Genomic DNA, 22,610 nt, shown 5'->3' with positions numbered 1-22,610 from the left:
CCAGGAGGTGCATCCAAATCCCTGAAACCAAGACTCTGATACTAACTTGTAACAACGTAAATTTTCGAACCAAAATTTTCAAATTAAAAACACATTTATCTCAATAATAAAGTCACAAAATGTCACAATGTCAAATCATCAAATCTCATGAAAAAACTGCTCATATATCAAAACTCCAGGATTGTCTTAAGCATAACTCAATCCCTGATGTGTGTACAATCAAGTCGGCGCCTTCCCGTGATCGGTAGAAGTGCCCGAAACACATAACATAGAGGTGCATCCAAATCCCTGAAACCAAGACTCTGATACTAACTTGTAACAACGTAAATTTTCGAACCAAAATTTTCAAATTAAAAACACATTTATCTCAATAATAAAGTCACAAAATGTCACAATGTCAAATCATCAAATCTCATGAAAAAACTGCTCATATATCAAAACTCCAGGATTGTCTTAAGCATAACTCAATCCCTGATGTGTGTACAATCAAGTCGGCGCCTTCCCGTGATCGGTAGAAGTGCCCGAAACACATAACATTCGCGACTCGAGGCTAACTAAATGCGACCCTTTGGTCAATATGTTCCAGTGGAGACCTTCCGGTCCCACAACTCAGGTGGACCCTCCGTCCCTAACTCAATAAGTTTATAACAATAAGCATAAACCACAAAGACAAAATGCAAAGTATCACAATACACAAGTAAACACATAAGATATCTCGGTCACATGAAGATACCACTCATGGTAAGTATAGTGAGAAGACTCACCTCGTAAGCTAGCAAGTAAAAGTTCATACTCGGAACTCTTGAACTAGCCTCTGCCTAATACATAGGATAATCATTTCTAATTAATACTCTATTCATACTCAATTAACCAAAGGTTGCTCTCTGTTTCTCTCAAATTCTTGGAATGGATAAAAGACATTGTTAACCCTCCATGGTTTTTATTACTCATGTTGCCCAAACCCTAAAGTCAACAGAAGTCAAACTCGAGTCAACAGTCCAAGTTTGACCTGAATCGCCGAGTGCACTCTGGTGACTTGTTGAGTCCACTCGTCCCCTAGAAAAGGTCCAGCTCATCGAGTTAACCCATAATTTTCCGATCTATAATATGGCCAGCTCATCAAGACGAAACCCTAACTAACTCGTCGAGTCGGCTCATCGACTCGGCAAGTCCATTCAGACCCATGACTTAAATAGAAATTTTCGAGGCAAGAAACCCTCTCATACTATAGATCTAAGCTCTCAAGGCTTTCTTATCATGTAAACCCACAAGCTTTACGTTCATGCATGGCACTTACGGCTTGAAATGCCAAAAACATGCTCTATTAATGGTTTTTCACTAAAGGCTCCATTATGGCTGCCTAAAGCAGGGATCTTTAGACTCTAGCAACCTCACAAGGTCCAGATCTGATGTCCAAATCTCTATATGTGCATAAAACACTCAAAGTCCCAATATTAGATAGAAAAGAAGCCCTAAACTCCAAAAATATGAGATCTACCCAAACTAATGAGAAAGGTACAAACTTTATACCTTTTACAGAAGCTCTTGGATGAATAACAACAAATCTGATAGCCTCCTCTTGTTCGTCGCTTGAAATCCTTCTCTTCTCTTCCAAAGATCCACCAAAATACTCAATATTAACTCACACACTCTCTCCATTAGCTCAAAGGGTGATTAGAGTTTCTCTCGGTGAAGGCAAGTAGTTTATGAGCTGCAAATGAGGCTATAAGTGCCCTTAAATAGGCCCCAAACCCTAGGATTTAGGGTTTCTATTCACAGCGTCTACTCGGCGAGTCGGCTCTCGGACTCATTGAGTAGATCTTTAATCCACGCGGCACATCATGGCCCGTCTCAAAGAGTTGTAGCACCAACTCGTCGATTCACTCAATAGACCTCCAAAAACATAATTAAACATAATACTTAGAAGCATTGGTGTTGCAATATTCCTGCCATTTCTTTTTTGCTGCTTAGTGCTTGATAGATATCTTGGAGGACCATTTAAAAAGATGCTACATCCTTTTACTATTTTGCAATCAAAGGGTACTCCACCATCTATTACTTTACCTATACATTCCTAACAATTCCCCTGTGACATGTAATCTACACCCATAGTTTTACTTGAAACCCACACCTTATCCTTAGTTTTTGCCTTTCTCTCTCATACTTTCTTCCAATTTTTCCTCTTCCTAACACCCACCTTATCCCTATATGCTTTAGAAAACATTTCCTTGGATAAAAACGAAGTTATGGCCTTTACGTTATCAATTTTCATGAAAAAAAATGGTTTTTTCATCATCAGCACTCGGATCCTCAAAGTTTAATACTGAGGACCAAGGCTTGATTGAATATATTGTCCATACTTAGAAGTTGTCAGCTATCCAAAGTATGTTGGACTCTGATACGCGCAGCCTCTGTGGTCCTTCCTAATCCGAGAAACCGAAGACCTTATACCGTAGTCGGGATTACTTTCATGTTCAAATCCTTGCAGACCAAAGACTTCAGACCAAATACTCGCTACTTCTGTGTACTGCAGACTAAAGCATGGCAACCTCCCTACTCTACGCTTCAGCTCCTTGCAACATCCCTCCTTCTACTTTGCATACATCAAATTTCCTTCATACCCCGCCTCCTCGCAAATCAACCTACCTCCTACTCCTCACTACCCCAACCAAACCCACCTAACCCTCCAATCCTTATCACTGCAGACCTATTCTCATCCAACCCTCTAACCGCAACCCTCATCCCTCATTTATCAACTCCTTTCCTATCCACCTCCTTAGCCTTCTCTCCTCCCTTCCTTCTTAAACCTCTTTTCAGCCCCTCCCTATAATATCGCAGCCTTTTTTTACCTAATTTTTTTCTCTCGCTTATTTTTTTACCATAATTTTTTAAGCCTTTTTTCATTTTATTTACACTCATTTATTTTTTAAAACCCATTATTTTTATTTCACCAATCGACGAAGCATGTGTCTTGAGCAAGTGGACTTTATTTATTAAAGCCACTTCAGGAGTTCCAGCACCTCAGTTTGGGTACATCAGCATTTCTCAACAGATCATAGATTTTTCATGTAGAGTTCTTATTGGTTACTACAGTATTTGTTCATGTAGTTTTCAGCAACAGAGTCAACCGGCTACTTTTAACCTAAGAGTACTTATTTTACTCTCATTGTCGTGTTTTATCGAGACCCTTCATACATCTAAGGAGAGCATGTGAAGCTCTTGGTATTTGACACTCTCCATCCTGATTGATATATTTATTTTTGATATCCAACATTTGTTATAAAAAAATAGGGAGAGTGGACATTATTTATTAAAGCCACTTCAGGAGTTCCAACACCTCAGTTTGGGTACATCAGCATTTCTCAGCAGAACATATATTTTTCATGTAGAGTTCTTATTTGTTACTACAGTATTTGTTCATGTAGTTTTCAGTAACAGAGTCAACCGGCTACTTTTAACCTGAGAGTATTTATTTTACTCTCATTGTCGTGTTTTATCGAGACCCTTCTTACATCTAAGGAGAGCATGTGAAGCTCTTGGTATTTGACACTCTCCATCCTGATTGACATATTTATTTTTGATATCCAACATTTGTTATAAAAAATAGGGAGAGAATATTATGAGCATCCAGACTATTGGTTATGTTTTTCAGAGATTGGATTTTGAAGATTTCTGGGAAAAGGAGATCATTTAGTATGCGGTTTTCTAATTGATATTGGCTTATCATCTACTTGTTTAGTCAAACTATCATAATGATGATAGTTCTAATTGAATTATGAAGACAGATCCTTGCGCAGAGCACTATAGCTTCTATTCCTGGATCCAGACCTGTTTATTATTCCAACTCTATCACAAGATGTCTTCATGTTTTTATCAGGTTATCCTTTTGAAAATTTTTGGGTATATTATGATTCAAGAACTAGAGATGTTTCAGACTTTTAAAGCCGAATTATGACTTGATTATGGGACGTTCGGTTCAAGAGATATTGGTACACTTTTGATGTTGATCATCTTGGTTCACTGATCACATATGTAGCTTGGAATCTCACTCTTCAACATCGGAGATGATGAACTTCGATTCTTAGAAGACTTTGAGGATAGAGATTTCATCGCCCAGTTTCAGACATCATAGATACCTTAGAGTTTCATAGACATTTCAAAATTTGGTTCTCATTATGTATCATTTTTATCACCACACTTGCTCATTAGTTACTATGTATTTTAGCTTTTTCTCATTGTATTTGTATCCCTCATCATTTGGAAGCATTTAGGGAGAGATTGTTGGAGCATGGAAATGCTCTACAAATTATCAGTGATAAGTTAGGTTATTTTATTACCCTTTATTGTATTGTAAGTAATATTTCTCTATACACCAAAAATAGTCTTTTGTTTTAGTTAGAGAGAAACTCTCGACTGGGATCTCTCCCACTGAGGTTTTCTTCGTTCTTTATATTGTAACCACTCTTTCAAGTAATATCATTTGATTACTCATCTTTTGTTCTTCATTTATATTTTTGTTATCATTAAATATCAAGATCTTATTATTCCGCAACTAGTTGATCGTACAAATGGACTCCTACAACGTACTAGCTCGATTCAGGAATGTTGGTTCGCCTACGTACGTCGGGCGTACGCTAAGCAAGGGTAAACCCTAATTTTTAAGGTTTCTCCCTATTTAAGCAACTTATAACACCCATGGACTTTCTGTTGATCGGCCTCCAATCCCCTATACCCTAAGATCAAAACCATAGCCTCCTATGGTGTGTATTTTAGCTTTAGAAGTAGTTTTTGTGTCGTTTTGTGTGCATTGAAGAAGGTGGCGCTTGGTGGCCAAACTTTGGTCGTACTTGAGGTTGTAGATCCAGAATCTTCATCATGTTTTCTAGCTCCAAAAGGTATAAATTTATTATCTTGGAAACTCCTTGTGTTAGATTGAGATTACGACTTGTCTTTGAGCTTAATAAGGTATTTTAGGCTCTCCTTGCGATTTTGAGTCCATCCATGTGATAGGATGCTAGATGTTAACGCCTATAATGTTCCTTGTGTAAAGAGGTGTCATCTTGATGAATCGTATTGGTCCATGCATGAGTTAGAGCCCTTATTATGGGCCATAATGGACAAAATCAGGTTTTAGGGTCCCATTAAGACGTGAAAGATGATAAAGTTTCCAACTTTATGAATTAATGCCTTGAAATGAAGTAGATTTGAGGTTTTGACATTAAAACGCTTCAGTAGTTAAGACTCAGTTCTTTGTTTGGGCCTTTTGGACTCGATGTTATTTTAGGCTTTTAGGGTTTGAGCCTTGTTGGGCCGTTAGACTTCTGACTTTGGTCAATAGATAGACTAAGGGCTTTCTTGGAAATACGTCCATGATGATTTTGGGCCCAATTTGGATAATGGACCTTAATGGGCCTTAGGGTGGCATTTAGGAATTTGGGCTTTTGAGTAAATGGCTTGGGCCTTGGTTATGGAACAAGTAAGAAAAGGTTAAAATTGTCTTTTACCTTGGATGTTGGACAAGTAATTTAGATTCTTGATTTTATGTTAAGATCCAATCATTAATTGGATATTATTTGATGATAATAGCACGGGTATTTTTTGGACCAATAGCCTGAGACTTTATTTGAGAGATTCAGCTGCTAGAGGCGAGTTTCCTCACTATGTTCAGTGGGTTAAAGGCACCAATGTCAGACCATGGTTTGTTATGATTAGGATGCTAGTTGTTTGCATGACTCTTGTATGTGTTATGTGTTCATATGTATACCGGACGGGGACTAATGTTGTGCAGGGCCTGATGATGATTATACTGTATGCTATTTATCTTTGTGATTTTCGCTTGAGTTTATATCTTTGTATGTATAGCGGGCGAGGCCCAATGCTAGGTCAGGTCTGATGATTGACATATTTTTTCCGAGCGGGGCTCAATGTCGGGCGGGGCCTGGTGACGGGCAAGGCCCATTATATGTTTGATGTGTATGGTATGTGTTATTTTGGGAAACTCACTATGCTTTGTGCTTATGGTTTTCAGCTTATATTTCAGGTACTTCTGGTTTGAAAGGGAAGAACCTGGGATGATTACAGTGTACATACCACATTGTTCCGCATTTTACATGACTCTGATGTTTTTAGATGTTATTTGAGATACTCTGATTTTCTATGGTTTTCATGATGTTGTTTTGGATGATAGTTTTATTAATTTAGAAATCGAAATTTTTAGTCTTAACTTAGGACATTACATAAGGCTTAGCTGACTAAAAACTTAAGGAAGAAAAGCCCTAGAATTGAGAGAAATCAAGAGAGAGTTGTTTGAATGGAGTGGAAATGAACTGGATTTCGACTCATGTTTATAGTTGAATTTTTACTACGCATCGTGCATAGATAAGGTGCATGACATGCATCTGGTCAGAAGAGAGTGACGTGTCACTTTCTGCATGGTGCCACGTGTCCCATTCTGGGTAGAGTGTTAGTGTGTGTGGCGCACTTTGTCATTGCACACAGTTACAAGCGAAGAATTTATATTTAATAGAAAGTCCATATCTTCTTCATACGAGCTATGTTTTCAACGAGTTGTATATCTATGTGTAGCTATCGATGAGATCTACAAATTTAATTTAGACTCCATCGGCTAGTTTTGAATTAATTTTTAAATTTATATTTTTAACAGGCTTAAAATGTTAAAGTTCGTTAAAAATTCATAACTCTCTCTTTCAACGTCTGTTCTCGACTGACTTTATATTATCGAGTTCCTATCAACATGATCTTTGATTTTCGTTTAGATCGATTCAGCTAACAATCAACCGATCTAAAATTCGATATCAATGTTGCATACTGCTACGTTGGAACTTAAAAAAATCATAACTTCCTTTTATGAAGTAAGATTTGAGCATTCTCTATATGCACGCTCTCAGTTTAACGACTTCTATGTCTTTTGTTTAGGTTACTTAGGCTAATAAGCAACCTATCTCAGATTCATTATTTACGATACGTTGACTGATCGTGAAACTTCGGAAGTCTATAACTTTTGCGTATGAAGTTGGATTTGAGTATGCTTTATATGTACGAGATTCATATCGCAACTCCTACATTTTCTGTCAAGATTATTTGTCCTAAATAATCTTCTATCAAGATTGTCATTTTGTCACTTATAGATAAATTACTAAAATGGCTTGATAATACATCATCTGCAATGCACACAACTAATGGGAATCCTAATCGAGGATTTAAATTATGATTATTATTTATTTTTTCTAGCCCAAAGATGTAGGCATTACATGAATACAGCATGTCGGGAGCAATGTTACAGGTGAGTACCACTACTCGCTTAGTGTATCGGGTCGAGTCAGTCACGTTAGTAATGAACTAGGTTTTCCCTCTTGGGTTAGTGATGGACCTAGAGGGGGTCGAGTTGGTCACGTTAGTTGTGAACGGACCCCTTACGATTGGGTTAGTGACAGACCTAGAGATCAAGCTAGTGAAGATTAATCTTTATAAAATATTAAAGTGAAGAACGGTAAATAATAATTACAAAGGTGAATAGAGATGGGTATTATTAATATCAACATATAATAGTGATAATTATATGATATATGTGATGTTATGCAATGTATGTGATTCAATGCATGTTATGTGATGATTGTTTGTGACATCCCCATTTTCACAGCTAGAAAATACCGATTTTTTGTTTATGCTTTATAAAAATCAGAGTACCTCTTTTAATAAAAATGTTGCAGAATTTGTTCCTAGAAAAACATGATAAATATGTTATCAAAGCATTTCCAAAGAAATGTATTTTTAAACATTTTAAAACATTCGGAATGTCATCGTCAATACAGAAACATAAGTATAAACAGAACTTACATTCATTTACACTAGAGATATACATCACTTTTAAATCCCTCGGTGTAAAGTAGCTTCATATCGACACATGTGATACAAATAAGCTTGAGTGGGTCAAGTTGGGAAACCTGGTGAGTACATAGGGTTTTCAACCCACAATAATATAATTATTATGTTAAACATCATACAATCAACCCAATTACCCATCCCCATTATCTTCTTTACTCTTAAGGATCTACCCTAAGATTCAGCTATTCCTCGTTCATTCATTCCTAAGGAGTATCCTAAGGAATCGACACTAAGTCTTTATAGTCACCAGGGTTTATCTCATTTGTTGAAAATATCATTTTCGAGAGTCCACTCGTAATACATGTCAATGGGTTTTTAGAGTACACCGGGTGAACACATTATTCACAAAACCTACAGGTTGCCAGTCTGCTAGTGTTCCACTAGATTGTCTAGAATAGTCCGTGCTTGTCATCCATACTCTGCTAGATGACGGGGCCATCGCTTGGTTTATCGTTTGGCTCATCGTTTGGCTAATCGTTTTGGTTCATCGCTTTGGCTCATCATTTTCGCCCATCCCTTTGTAAAAGATCTATATTCTCCATTGTTTCTAAAACTACATCATATTTCTGAAAGACCCAAACTTTCATACTTCATAATATTTTTACTCCAAAACATGCTACATGCATATTTATAAAACAATGATAGTTTATTTACATAGACTGGATACAAAACAACTATTAATATTTTTACAAAGTTTTACACATATTACATACTTTCCCAAGAATACAATACAAAATTTATAATAGTATCTATTCTACATCTTCTACCAGTACAAAACTACACTGGATGCTTATCACCTGCAATAGTTTTAAACATTGAGAGGGATAACCAGGTGACACTTAGTGAGTTCAATAACAGTTACAATATAACATTATGCCATATACATATCAATATGACAGAAGCATAGAGGGACAAGGAACAAGATAGGCGAATGAGTATCATATGATAGGCTTTCCATATCAACGAATAATCAGATTCAAAGATTTAAATTCAATGAGACATAACAATTTCAACACTTGATATACATCAATAAGACTTCAGCCCAAATGGCGTAGAAAATATTATTTAAGGATATCATTTCACTAGAATACACAGGCATTCAGCACTGTCTTTGTATTCTGTTAATGCCAAAGTGATGCTTATGTCATACACTTTATGACCAAAGGCTACATACCAGTACCAAAGTAATACTTATGTCATTCGCTTCATGTCCTAAGATATAACTCATTATTATAATAACATGGGAAAGAATATTGAACATATAATACATAACATATAATTGTCCCTATATTGAAACTCACCGTGAAATAACCGGGGATTAAATGATAATTTGGGCAGCACTTCGACTCTAAGTATGACTTTCTATGATGAAAACCGGGGATTTTAGTTGAAATCCGGCCTTACTTGGGTAGACTTTAGGCTTGAAAATATAATTTTCTCGAGAACTTCGGAGCGTCACGGCTTGCTTCCGGTGTCGGGGTTGATATCGGGGCTTTGAGGGGTCAAAAGTAGGCTAAAAGGATGAAAGGGGGTGAAAGATGTAAGGAAATGTAACATAATTCCAGAGACCCTTTGTCTCTATTTATAGGGGATCGAAGCTGCTGACTACGCTGAGCGTAAGTCCACTATACGCTGGGCGTACTGTGAGGCGGCTCAGTACGCGGAGCCTACTTGCAATGAGTTATCTGATCAGAACCCTGGCTAGGACGTGGCACTTTGTGTGAAGAGATAAGGATGTGGCTGATTACGGGTCGCATACATGAGAAGTACGTTGGGCGTACGAAAAGAAGTACGTTGGGCGTACCCTTCGGATAAGGCTTCTACTTTTCATTTATATTTATTAAAAACTTCAAAAATTCATATCTTTTGTGTACGATCTCTGTTTTTAACGTTCTTTATATCCACGCGTAGGTGAGAGTATACTCTACAACTTTCTTTTAAATTTCGTCGGCTAATTTTGAATTCATTTTTAATATTATATTTTTAACGGGACAAGACAGGAAAAGTCCATTAAAAATTCATAACTTCTTCATCCGATGTCCATTTTTGTCTATCTTTACCGTTGTACTACTATTGACGAGACCTTCGATTCTCGTTTAGGTTGTGTTGGCTAAAAATCACTCGATCTTTATTTCGAGTTTTTAGTTGTCTACTACTATATCAAAACTTAGAAAAATCATAACTTCCTCATATGAAATCAGATTTGGACGTTCTTTTTATTAAAATTCTTGGTTTAATGAATATTACAATTTTCATTTAGATCATATAGGCTATAAAGTAGTTTATCAAAAACTCACTTTTTACGTAATTCGGTGTTGTGTCGGTTCTGTCGCGGATCTTCAAATAGTCATAACTTCTTCGTTATAACTCGGATTTCGATGAGGTTTTCGCCTAAATGTTTCTAAAGAGATTCTTTATAATTTTCAATAATAAAATTTTTCTTATTTCAAATTTTATATTTTCATTAAATTTCAATATTTAAACTATTTACTGAAATCTCATAAGAGTTCTAATATTTTCCGAGTGATGTTAAACATAATTTTACTTTATTTCTAATAAGAACTATCTATTAGAACTCAATACTTAATATGACAAAATATTTCATAATATTTTTCACTTTTAAAATTTACAAAACACAATTTCAAAACATGTATGTTACACTTTAGGTCATCGCATTGCACCATATTTTATCACTCATATATCATCGCCCATCATTCATCTCATCTTTCATCGCTCATCATTTATCCCATCTTTCATCACTCATCATTTATCTCACCTCTAATCTACCAATGTTTTACCCAACACATTTTTTAGATATAAAATACATATACCGTTTAAATCATTTAAAACATGTATAAAATGTTTCAGCATAGACAGCAAGTATTCAGACAGTATACACACATAGCACCTACTTTATATAAAATACTTCATATTTATGTGTAAGATAAAAGTAACTATGCAATCACTTGGTAAAGTGATGATTCCAAACCCGGGCAGCGCTTCCTTTTAACGATTCCATTTTCCTCGACGAAACCTAGCATTATTATCGCTAAGTTTTAGTTTACTCTTTATTGCAACTAATTATTAGTCTAGATTCATCACTAAATCAAAGACTACTTTCATAATCTATCAAGTAAGGAACAACCAGGTATGATCATATTGGAGGTAGGGTCCATTTTATATACGAACTATACGGTTTGGAAATCCCACTTTAAACACCTCACTAAATCACAACCTAGACATCATTCCCGTAAGTAGATCAATCAGTATAATTACTTTGAATCACTGATAAATCTTATTTCCAGGTTCCTAATAACGATATTATATTTAAATATAAGTTATATTTAAGGTATGGTAGGCTTATTTCACTTACAACGGGTTTTATTAAAAACCGAGCTCCACTGGAGCAGAGCTTCTAAGCTGAAAAGCTCTTTTTCTCGGAGCCTTCGTGCGCTCCGGGGATTTCTTCTAGTGCTAGGGAAGTTTCCTAGGCTTTAGGGGGGTTTAGGGAGTCTAGAGAGAAGTTATAGAGATAAATAAAGGCTTATGGTATGAAAAAAAAATATGAAGAGTTCATCTCTTATTTATAGGGGTTTTATCGTAGAGTAGGCCCTAAGTTTTGTCCGTATCTTCCACGTACAAGCTCTATTTTCTACGTTCTTTATATCCACAGATTGGTATTTATGAGTAATACAACTATCATTTAGACCCTGTCGGCTAATTCTCATTCTATCTTAGATTTACAAAATTGTATCGAACTCACCGTGCTTGAAGAGTAAAGACTGTGTTTCGTCCATATCTTTAACATGCGAGCTCTATTATCGATGTTCTTTATATCCACACGTTGGTATTTACGAGTACTGCAACTTTCATTTATATCATTTCGGCTAATTCTCATTCTATCTCAGATTTACAAAACTGTATCGAATTCGTTGTGCTCGAAGAGTAGGGACCAAGTTTCGTCCATATCTTTCGCATATGAGCTTTGTTTTTAACTGTCTTTTTATTGTTGAGCTCCTATTAATGAGATCTTAAATTCTTGTTTATACTTTTTTGGTTAAAAGTCGACAGATCTAAAATTCAAATTTTGGGTTGTACACTGTTATGCTAAATCTTAGAAAAATCATAACTTCCTCGTACGAAGTTATATCTGGAAGTTATTTTTATGCACACTCTCAGTTTAACATATATTACAACATTATTTTTGATCTCTAACGCTAGAAAGTATTTTATTGTAAATTCACTTTTTACGATTCCCTTTGTCGTGCAATTTTTGCCGTAAAACTTCGACGGGTCATAATTTCTTCGTTATAACTCCGATTTCGGCATTCTTTATATGTACGGAACCCTTGAGAATTATTCTACCACTTGGTTAATATTATTTATTATAAATAATACTTTGTCAAAAAGTTGTTTTCAACACTTATTGCCTCTAAATTGATTAGCCCGGATCTACCGGCGTTACAATTATCTCCCCCTTAGGATGATAATGTCCAAGAATCATCAACAAAATAGGGATGTATAATGATTCCATACGTTATCTCTTCGTCCCAGTTAATAACTATAACCTCTATGTTTCTTCGAACGAGTATCTGACTCTTGGACTTCTTGACAGCAGGCGGTGCTTGATCTTGCACCCGCACTCTGTCTCGTATCAGGCTTTCAATCCTGACCTTCCTGTCACAATCTCGATGCTTAGTGGAGACTCTTTCTTCTTCTTACAACTTAAGATAAGTTCCTTCCTTTGATTGTCATAATAGACCGATGGGTCATGTTCTAATGACCTCTCATCGTATGATGCAACGTTCAAACTCTGGTCTTTTAGAGTCAAATTCCAGAATGGAATATACTTTCCTTCATGTTCTAATTTGATATAATCACATTTTAACATGTAGCATTTATAGCTACAAGCTTCTTTAACAATGATCGCGGTACTTCTATTGATCGCTTTGATTATCTTTCACTTTAATCTTCTGGCTTAAATCGGATGCAACATCAAACTTGGTTCTCTGAAGCACATAACATAACCATCTTAGTTAGACTGAATTTGATTTGACCACTAGGGTCAGATTAACAATCATCTTCTTAGTTATTACCGAAACGATGGTAACGACAGGTGTAAACAAAACATAATTAATTACTAGTACATTGGTTACCTTGCGACTTTCCCTAATCCAAGCATGAGTCCTATGCTTACAGTAGTACAGGCCTCTACTACCTTTCACACCTACTCATAGTCGTCCCAAGTATTGTCCCGTATTTCTCCAAGTTATTATCACAAAAACAATTTTAACACACACAAATGTGTCCAAACAATCACATAATTTTCTCTAGACTCTACTAGGACTTCTTCCATGCCTATCTTCGATCATTAATTCTACTTCAATTCGGTTGGTGATAGAAATGTCAGATGATGGGATAACTTCATGGATTATACCAAAAATATTTCTTTCTGCTAATCGAAAGTGTACTTCTCTCATACTAGATGTATTATTTATTAGACGCATTCTAAAGGCAAGATATCACTCTTACGATATCTTATGATAGGTACTATTCAGTATCGTAAGCCTTCTCATTTCCTCCATTTACTAAATTCCCTACGAGTCTTCACCATGATGTTCTGCACACCAAAGTAGTCGTATGGTGTATCAAGACGAGAATAAAGATAGAGGAAGATTTAGACGCATATCATATTACCTCGAAAAAATATATATTAGTTCTAATATCGTAATTAAACATTTAGAAATCTCAACACATAAAATTTCCAGATCTGGTCGGCAACAGACCATAAATCCGATCAAACGATAGCATAAAGCATCACAAATTATTAAACACATAAAAGCATCTTAGGCATCTTCTTTAATTAAGTAGTGCTTTCGTCTATTCATACGTACTTCCTAAAATATATTAGACACACTCCTCACGATCATCGCTTAGCATTCTAAGTTTAATTCTATAAATAAATCATTATTCCTAGTTAGCTTAAACTAATGCTCTGATACTGTGACATCCATAAAATTCGATCCAATTTAAAAAAATTTAAATCATATAAAACCATTCAGTTATTACAATTTGTTTTCAAAATAGTTTAAACATCAGAGTTCCCAGAAATCATAATCATCAATCGAGGAAGTGTACGGTCATGCTTTCGCCTTCCCACGGTCATCTGCTGAACCTAAAACAATAAACTGAAACTGTAAGCCCGAAAGCCTAGTGAGTTACCCCCAAAATACCAACCTTAACCATACCATAACCATAACATATCAACAAATACAAAACAACCATGCATCTCGAGTATACAATGTGACTGGTCCACCCGCATCGAGCCTTCATTCCACCTGTCCACTCCCTGAGTCTACTGTATGCCTAGACCGCCCACACCGGTCCTTCAGCTTGTCTGGTCCACACTCCGAATCTCAGCACGTATGGACCGTCCTCTCAGGCCTTTAACCTATCCGGACCGCTCGCTGGGCCTTAGGCCTGACTATGTGCCCCTTCCGAGTCTGTAGTCTATCTGGTCTGCCCTAGGTATGTTGGCCTACAGCACAAAGCAAGACCCGCCTCAACCCAACCTCAAACAAACAACCATGTGCACAGATAACAAATAATCACATAACAATCCATAGACAAAATAAATTGATCTAACAGATCATATAGCATAGCAACATCCTAACCAGGAAACAGACCTAACTGGTCACTAACAATATACCATCCTAACTACTAGGATGTAGATCTAACAGATCAATAAGCAAACCAAACAAAACCAGTATACAATCCGAGAAAGGGTCGGCCTTGGTGCCTTAGACCCTGTGATATAGTGAGGATAACTCACCTCGCAACGCTGATCTGAACTGAAGAAACGAATTCCCGAACCGCTATCTCACTGGAAATCCCGAACTATCACATAATAAATACCAAGTCATTACACAACATAACAATCTTGGAAAAAATGGTTCCACTCAATACATGATGTCCATACCCTTTTATTGGGCCATGGCCAAATTCCAAGTCTATAACTTTGATAGTCTTTATGCAAGGCCCATTATTGGCCCAATTTACTAAATTGCGCCCAACTTCCTTATTAGGCTTAACCCTATGATCCACTATCAACAAAACTGCTTCAATACATATCTACTCAAAAGCCCAGCAAGGCCCAAACCCTACTTGCCCAAAAAGTAGCCCAAACCCAAAGCCCAAATCACCAAAAGTCCACAGAAGACGTACATTGGGCATACCCCAAGGCTACGCGGGGTGTACGCAAGTCTCGCATTGACCAAAAAATGGGCCATTGATTTAGTACGTTGGGCGTACAGAACCTTATGCTGGGCTTAGGCAAGGTTTCACCAAAACGTTAATATGTGCTTAATGGCTTAAGCACTTAAGCCCAAACTCCAGATCCAGTGACCAACTGTGCCTAAGACTCATAAAGTCTCAAAATTTATCACTTTGGACGTCCATAAAGCTCTTAATCCATTAAGACCCTTATACATCATGCATGGAACATATTAAACCATTGGGACCTCATTTTTATCACTTGAGACCTCTTCATGGTCCAAAATGGACAACTTATCTTTTCCAAAATCCATCAAACACCATATTGGGGTTTTTGGGATATGAAATGGTTTCATAATGCTAGAAAGGCAATATCTATGACCTACAAGCACAAAGTTTGAAGCATTTTACCTTCTGGAGCTTCTAGAGCAGAACACAACCTCGGATCTACAATCCAATCTCCCTCTTTAACTATTTTATATAGCCCCCAACTTGGGATATTAGGGTTTTCATCCTTTATGAGTACGCCCAACGTACATAAGTGTACACCCAGAGTACTAGGGCGCGCCCTAGTATGCCCTATGTACCCTTATGTACATGCAACGTACTCCTCCTGGTCCCAAATTTACAAGTTAGCCCTTAGGCTCTTCATGGATTTACCTTTCCATCCCTAGGGACTACAATTGACAAAACTTGGGATGTTAAAACTCTCCCCTACTTAAATTCTATTTCATCCTTGAAATCGTTCCTTACCATCCCTAGAACCCGACATCCTGAGGGGCACCTCCACAACCATAACATCCGACGACTTTCGAAGGAGACTAAACCCAAAGGGGATCTTTTCATTCCAAAGAAGACGATTCCACTATCCCATATGACACACAATCCCTTACCACATAAACCTGCAATATGGAAACCTAGATTCGGTCTAACCCCCCCCCCCCAGCTCGGCCAACCACTCAAACTATTAATCACCAACTCTCTTTCCAAAATTGCTAGCAGGTTATTCCACTCTGAGAATCTAAAATACCTACCCGAAATAGAACCATGGGTCATATTCTGCTGAATCCCTGCCCTTACGACCCACTGTTGGCCCGCGCCGGGTATCTTCGCCTACTACTTAGAGCAGGACCGCCTCAACCCGATCAAGCACAACATGTCATCTAATAGACCATCAGCAAAGGATGTCCACTTAATACCAACGATAATTTACCATGCCAATCCTTCACATCCACCATTTCCATAGAAAATAGTCCCGCAAGCGATTACCACTAACAACATACCTACCACTACCGACCCACCGGTATGACACTCATATCTACCCCATACCACCATGCGGTTGGGAATACCAATACCAAGTCCAAAAGATCATAGGTTCCAGTCATCCTCAGGATGGAATACCCTAGACTGAAATACCAACATGTTGAATCGATTCAACATCGAGTTGAAACTCTCATGGTTTGTTGGCCTACCTCCTCAACCTTATCGCTCCTCTTGAGCCTCCGTGCCTACGACATTCAGTCGGTCCACACCGGGAATCTTGGCCTACTGCATGGAGCAGGATAGCCTCCACCCTACCCACATATAATGCGACATCAAGGATGATAAAGAGAAATACCTAACTCGAACGCATCCCTACACATAACAAAATCAACAAAATCTATGTGCCCACGGCCCATGACTGGAATGCTCCCGTTAACTTATCGACACTGTTGTCGTCACCTCAGTTGTCCTAATGCTCCACCCTAAAGATTCACACCTCCTCCATTGTCCAAAAGGCCTAGTCAAAGTCCTTCCCAACACCAACAAGCATCACAGTACTGAAACCTCACTCCACAATATCCAGTTGTAGAACAAGTTGCTACACCATATCATATATATACTCGGAACCTGAGCATATAACTATCTAAACCCACACAATGTCTTCAACATATTCCATCAGCATGTTCAAAACTAGGGGACAGACCCATCGATTGTTATAGCATCGCAGCATGCTTCATATCCACACAATGACCTAAAACACATACAGAGTCTTTAGCATGATGGGACCACCTCACCAGGCCATCAGTCTATTTGGACTGTTCTCAGAATCTCCAGCATTCCTGGACCGCCTCTCTGGGCCTTCAGCATGTCTAGACCATTCTCCAAGCCTTCGGCCTGACTGGTACGCCCTATCGGCCTTCAGTCTATCCGGACCGCTCTGAACTATTAAGCACCTCCCCGGACCATCCCTTCTGGTGATCCTTCCCATGCAGACTATTCTCACCCACCTGGGGTTCCAAAATCCAAACACATTCCGTGGACTCTAAACCTAGCCTATTCCCAGGACTCATGCCGATCATCCATCCTTTTGGAAATCTGTGGTCTGTTCCCTGACCCGCGTGCCTAACACTTACGCTAAATAACCCGCATACCCACTAGATGCATTATCGAACCTTAGCAGCTAACAGAACCCTCAATGGTTGATGCTTCAACTGAGAATTAACAACTCTCCCCCACTTTAGACACTAACTACTACTTGCAGGTGGCGAAATAATAACACAACTCAACCATTCCTACTAGGTTTCATCACTCTTAACTATGGAACGATTTAACCCTTGGAGTGAGCAATTTCCACAGAACGACCTACCCAACATGGATCAACCGAACTTCAAATAAACCATATCCCATCTGAACCCTTCTGCATCTCCGTTCCCAGCTAATCCTCTATCCTAACTCCCTATTCCTAACGTCCTTGAAGACTAACAATCTACAACCCCTCGATACTAAACTCCCCTGACCATCTTATATTCTAATGATACATACAAAATAAGGAGGAAATATTTCAAAATATAATCATAAACAACAAGATAAAAGATAGAGACATACCGGTAGTCGCATCTGGTGTTGTCCTGACCTCCTCTGTTGTAAGTTGTAAAGCACAACCCTGAGCCCTCGGAGGCTCTGCTCCACCCTGTCCCCTGCCAGTAATCCTCAAAGTAGTCGGCACTGGAGCCTGCACCGGTCTTGCGACAAGTTGTGGACAGTTGGCCTTCACGTGACCAACCTGATGGCAGTGATAACAAATCCTCACATCTTGAACCGGGGCCAACTGGCGACAATCCCTCGCATAATTTCCTTCCTTATCACACTTGCAGTACACACCGCTGGACTTACAAACTCTGGTAAGACCCTTTCCACACTTCTCACAAGTGCGGCCCCACTGTCCTCTAACCCTAGAATCAGCGGTCTTGGAGCGCTTCGGTGCCGGCTGGACTGAACTGGGGTCTGCCTCTGCTCTCACGACTGTAACTCAATCTCAAGCTCAAGCCGCCTAGCGGTCTACTACAAGTCTAGCAAGGTATCACATCTCTGCATGGACACGAACTGTCTGATGTCCATCTTGAGCATACTCAGATATCGGGTCATCTGAGCCTGCTCCGAAGCAAACTCGGCGCAAAACATCGCCCTCTCAATAGACATGCGAGTGATCTCTGTCACTGACTCTGAATGCTGACGCAGATCCAAGAACTCCTGCGCTAGCCTCTCCCACTCAAATCGCGATACATAATAGGTACGGGACATATCCTAAAATCGATCCCAAGTAACCGCAGCATGCTGCTCATCCGAATATGAACCAGTAATCAACCTCCACCAATCCTTTGCTCCAGACCTCAGTAGGTTTAGAGCACACCTGACCTTCTGGTCAGCAGGATAAGAACATGTGAAGAAACATCCCTCCACGTCAGATAGCCACCTCATGGCTACGACTGGATCCTGGGTATCATCAAATGTTGGGGGCTTCATGTTATCAAAATCTCGGTACTGAAAAACTCGGCCAGTTCCCAAACCTGCCGCTGATATAGTTGACGTCGCTGCTGCGGCAGCCGCCTCAGTAAGGGCTGCATAACGATCATCGAAATACTTCACTATAGTGGTCTTGATAGACCCAAACATCTCTGGCAATTGAGCCTGGAATATAGCAGCAACATTATCTTGCAGGATCTCCCGAATCCTGTCATCTATCTCGTCTAGCCTTATCTGGCCGATAGTCTCGGGTGCAGACGATGCCTCCTGTCCGCCCTCTCCTAATCCTGACCCAGATCTAGTTACGTACCATCATGTAACCACCATGCTGAAAACATACCGAAAAGATATTAGATACTCCTTATAACCACCCGGGAACCAACTCCCAACCAAAACCGTAGGGGTTGTGACTTCATTGATACGCGTATGTGTCCTGTGCTTTCAGTAGTACAAGCCCATACTACCTTCCACACCTACCTATATTTGTCCTAAGTATCACCACAACACCCTAACCATAGACTTATAAACAACGAGCGCTCAATCCTCACTCCTAGAGGAATGCTAAATATCTCATAACCGGCCTCTCGGCCTCTCACTATCCACCCATCCGTGAAACTTCCACCAACCCTGCAACACTAGTGTATGCTATCCATACATAACATTAGACCCTATAGACTTTCGAATACCCAATCCTAGCCTAAGCTCCCAATCAGAAAAGTGCAAAACATAAGGTCAAATCAAACATTCTCAGGCTATAAGATCTTAATTATGTATAACCATGATGCATACACAAGTAACTACAGTAATGATGTCAATTTCATATAAGGAAAACCCTAGGCTAGCATGCATCATGTAATCAGGCAATTCTATCATGTAATTCCTAAAGATCCCTAGCCTAGTACTAGCATGTTGCTCTAACATATCACATAATAAAATAACTGCATGGTATTTTGGGGTCTACTTACTGGCTCTGGCTGATCGTACACTTCACATCCTCCTTTATTATTTTGAAAACCATTAAGATTATTTTGAAAACATTTTCCTTAGTTTGAGACTCGATTCACATGAGTGTTCCTCCAATTCACTCAAACCAAGGCTCTGATATGAACTTGCGACATCCATAAAATTTGAACCAATTTAAAACTTTTTAAATCATTTAAAACCATTATGTTATTACAATTTGTTTTAAAAATAGTTTAAACATCAGAGTTCCTAGAAATCATAATCATAAATCGAGGAAGTGTAGGGTCATGCCTTCGCCTTCCCATGGTCATCCTCTTAACCTGAAACAATAAACTGAAACTGTAAGCCCGAAATTTTATTGAGTTACCCCTAAAATACCAATCTCAACCATACCATAACCATTACATATCAACAAATACAGAACATCCGTAACATCCCAAAAATCCGTACCAAAATTTTTTCTTTAAATCATTACCAAAGCCATATTCATAAAACATATCATAAGTCATAACATGAATTCAGAGTATAATTTCCAAAACATATTTTCATTATCAGAGCAAAACATCCCAGGCTGACAAATCAATGGTGTGTGCCATGTGATCACCCCGAGCTCTTCCCTCCGCTACCGAAAGTACCTGAAACCAAAACTGAAAAGCGTAAGCACGAAGCTTAGTGAATTCCCCAACCTACCACATAACCTGATCATAACACCTACAACATATACTGGGCCACGACCGCTATTTCGGGCCTTGCCCGCCACAACGGCCCCGCTGCTCCAGTCCCCGCATGGCTTCGAGCCCCGCTCGGATACAGATCTGTTTCACTTATGTCTCGCCTGTCACCGGGCCCCACACGCTAACATATAATAGCACATAAGCATATAACAACACATAAGCTAACATATACTAATAAATCATGTCCTGAGGCCTCGCCCTTTTCCTGGAACCCCATCCACGCCCCTACTAGTGGTGAGATACGGGCGCAGCCCACACTCACTATTTCCCTAACTTGGGCCTCGCCCCTACTCTGCTGCTAATGAGATGTAGAACAGTGTCCACACTATGCTATTGCTGAGATACGGGACCTCGCCCATACTCACCACCCTACCAGGCACATATAAGTATCACACAGAAAACAAGTATACTTTTATCATGAAAACCATTTCTTGGGAACCCCCCCCCCCCCCCACTATCAATGGACCTCGGTCCTAAATATCATACTGCATATAGTGCCTAGGGCTAACCCTTGGGTCTTCCTACTCGTATCTGTTGGATTAATCTCTAAGTCCATAACTATAATTGGTAAAACTTGACCCGACCCGGCATGGTCCATTTGGGTTGCATGGCATCATGCACTTGGATAGACTAAAATGAGAGAAATAACACTTAAGGTTTATTAATATATTATAAGTTCTAATATATTAATAAGGTTATTTAATTAGTATTGATCAAGAATTAATTTGGAATTAATTAAGTGATCAAAAGGAGACTAATTAAATATATGGGTTGATTGTGTAAATCATTAATTCTTATATATGTGGGCTTGTGATCCAAGATTCCTTATGTTGGACTAAGTCCATGGGGTGACCCATGGATGCTCCATGGAGGTTAAAATCCATGGAGCATAAGGAATGGGTAAAGTCATGAGTTACATGGTGTAACCCTAATAGCCACCATATAAAAGAATCCCATGGGTCAAGAAATCGTACACGATGTGTGAGGGTGAGGGCAAAACGATTTCATGAAGTGTTCTAATTTCTCTCTAAGTTATTCCAAGTGCTTATGGTGTTGTGTGAACCATTTGAGGTGTCACACTTAGGGCACTAGGCACTCAAGCTTCATGAAGACAAGCACCAACAAAAGGTATGTTATTCTAACTTGTGTTATTCAAAGTTTTGTATGCTAGAATAGTACAATACCTTGGAAAGTTGATATTTGCATGTATAATAGAGAAAATATAGATCCAAGGTATTTAGGGTTGCATGTACACTCAGGAGTGTTAGATTGCTCAAAACCCAACAGTGGTATCAGAGCCAGGTTGTTTTCTATTATATTTGATGCAAATGTATTTTTTTTTTTCAAGTTGAAGAAAAAAAAAGGAAAAAAAACATGAAGTTTGTCAAATTTTAAGATAATTTCTTTTTTTTGTGAAAAACTAATTATTTGTAAAATTTGAATCATTTGCTATATGAGTTGAATTAGGTCAAATTTAGTAAAAGTTAAAACGATATGATTATATATTAGTTTTAAAAGTTTGATCTAAAGAGTTTTTTGAAACCTCCATAAGTTATGGATATGAAAAGGTTTTAAAAATTGATTCAAACTTTTTTATGGAGTTACAAAACTTGGTCTTAATGTTTTAAAGAATTCCATAACTTGTTCTTAAGTTATGGAACATGAAAAGTTTTTTTTGTGTTATCTTGTTTTATGAGTTAATTTAGATTTATGAAAAATATTATTTGTTAGTTTGTTTTAATCCAAATTAATCTAAAAGAAGTTCATAAAATGTGTTTATGTAACTTAAAAGTCACATTTATGAATCTTAAAACTCATAAAGTTGGCAATGGTTACAAAAAAATGAATAGTCTTGTCCTTAAGTTATGGAGGTTCAAGAGTCACTTCATTAAGTAATAAATATGTAACCTTAATTAATTCCATAAGTTACAAAATAAAGAAAAAGTTACA

The sequence above is a fragment of the Lactuca saligna genome, chromosome 4 (genome assembly GCF_052625555.1).
Source record: "Lactuca saligna cultivar CGN05327 chromosome 4, ASM5262555v1, whole genome shotgun sequence".
Classification (NCBI taxonomy): Eukaryota; Viridiplantae; Streptophyta; class Magnoliopsida; order Asterales; family Asteraceae; genus Lactuca; species Lactuca saligna.
Note: the sequence above shows the minus strand (reverse complement) of the source record.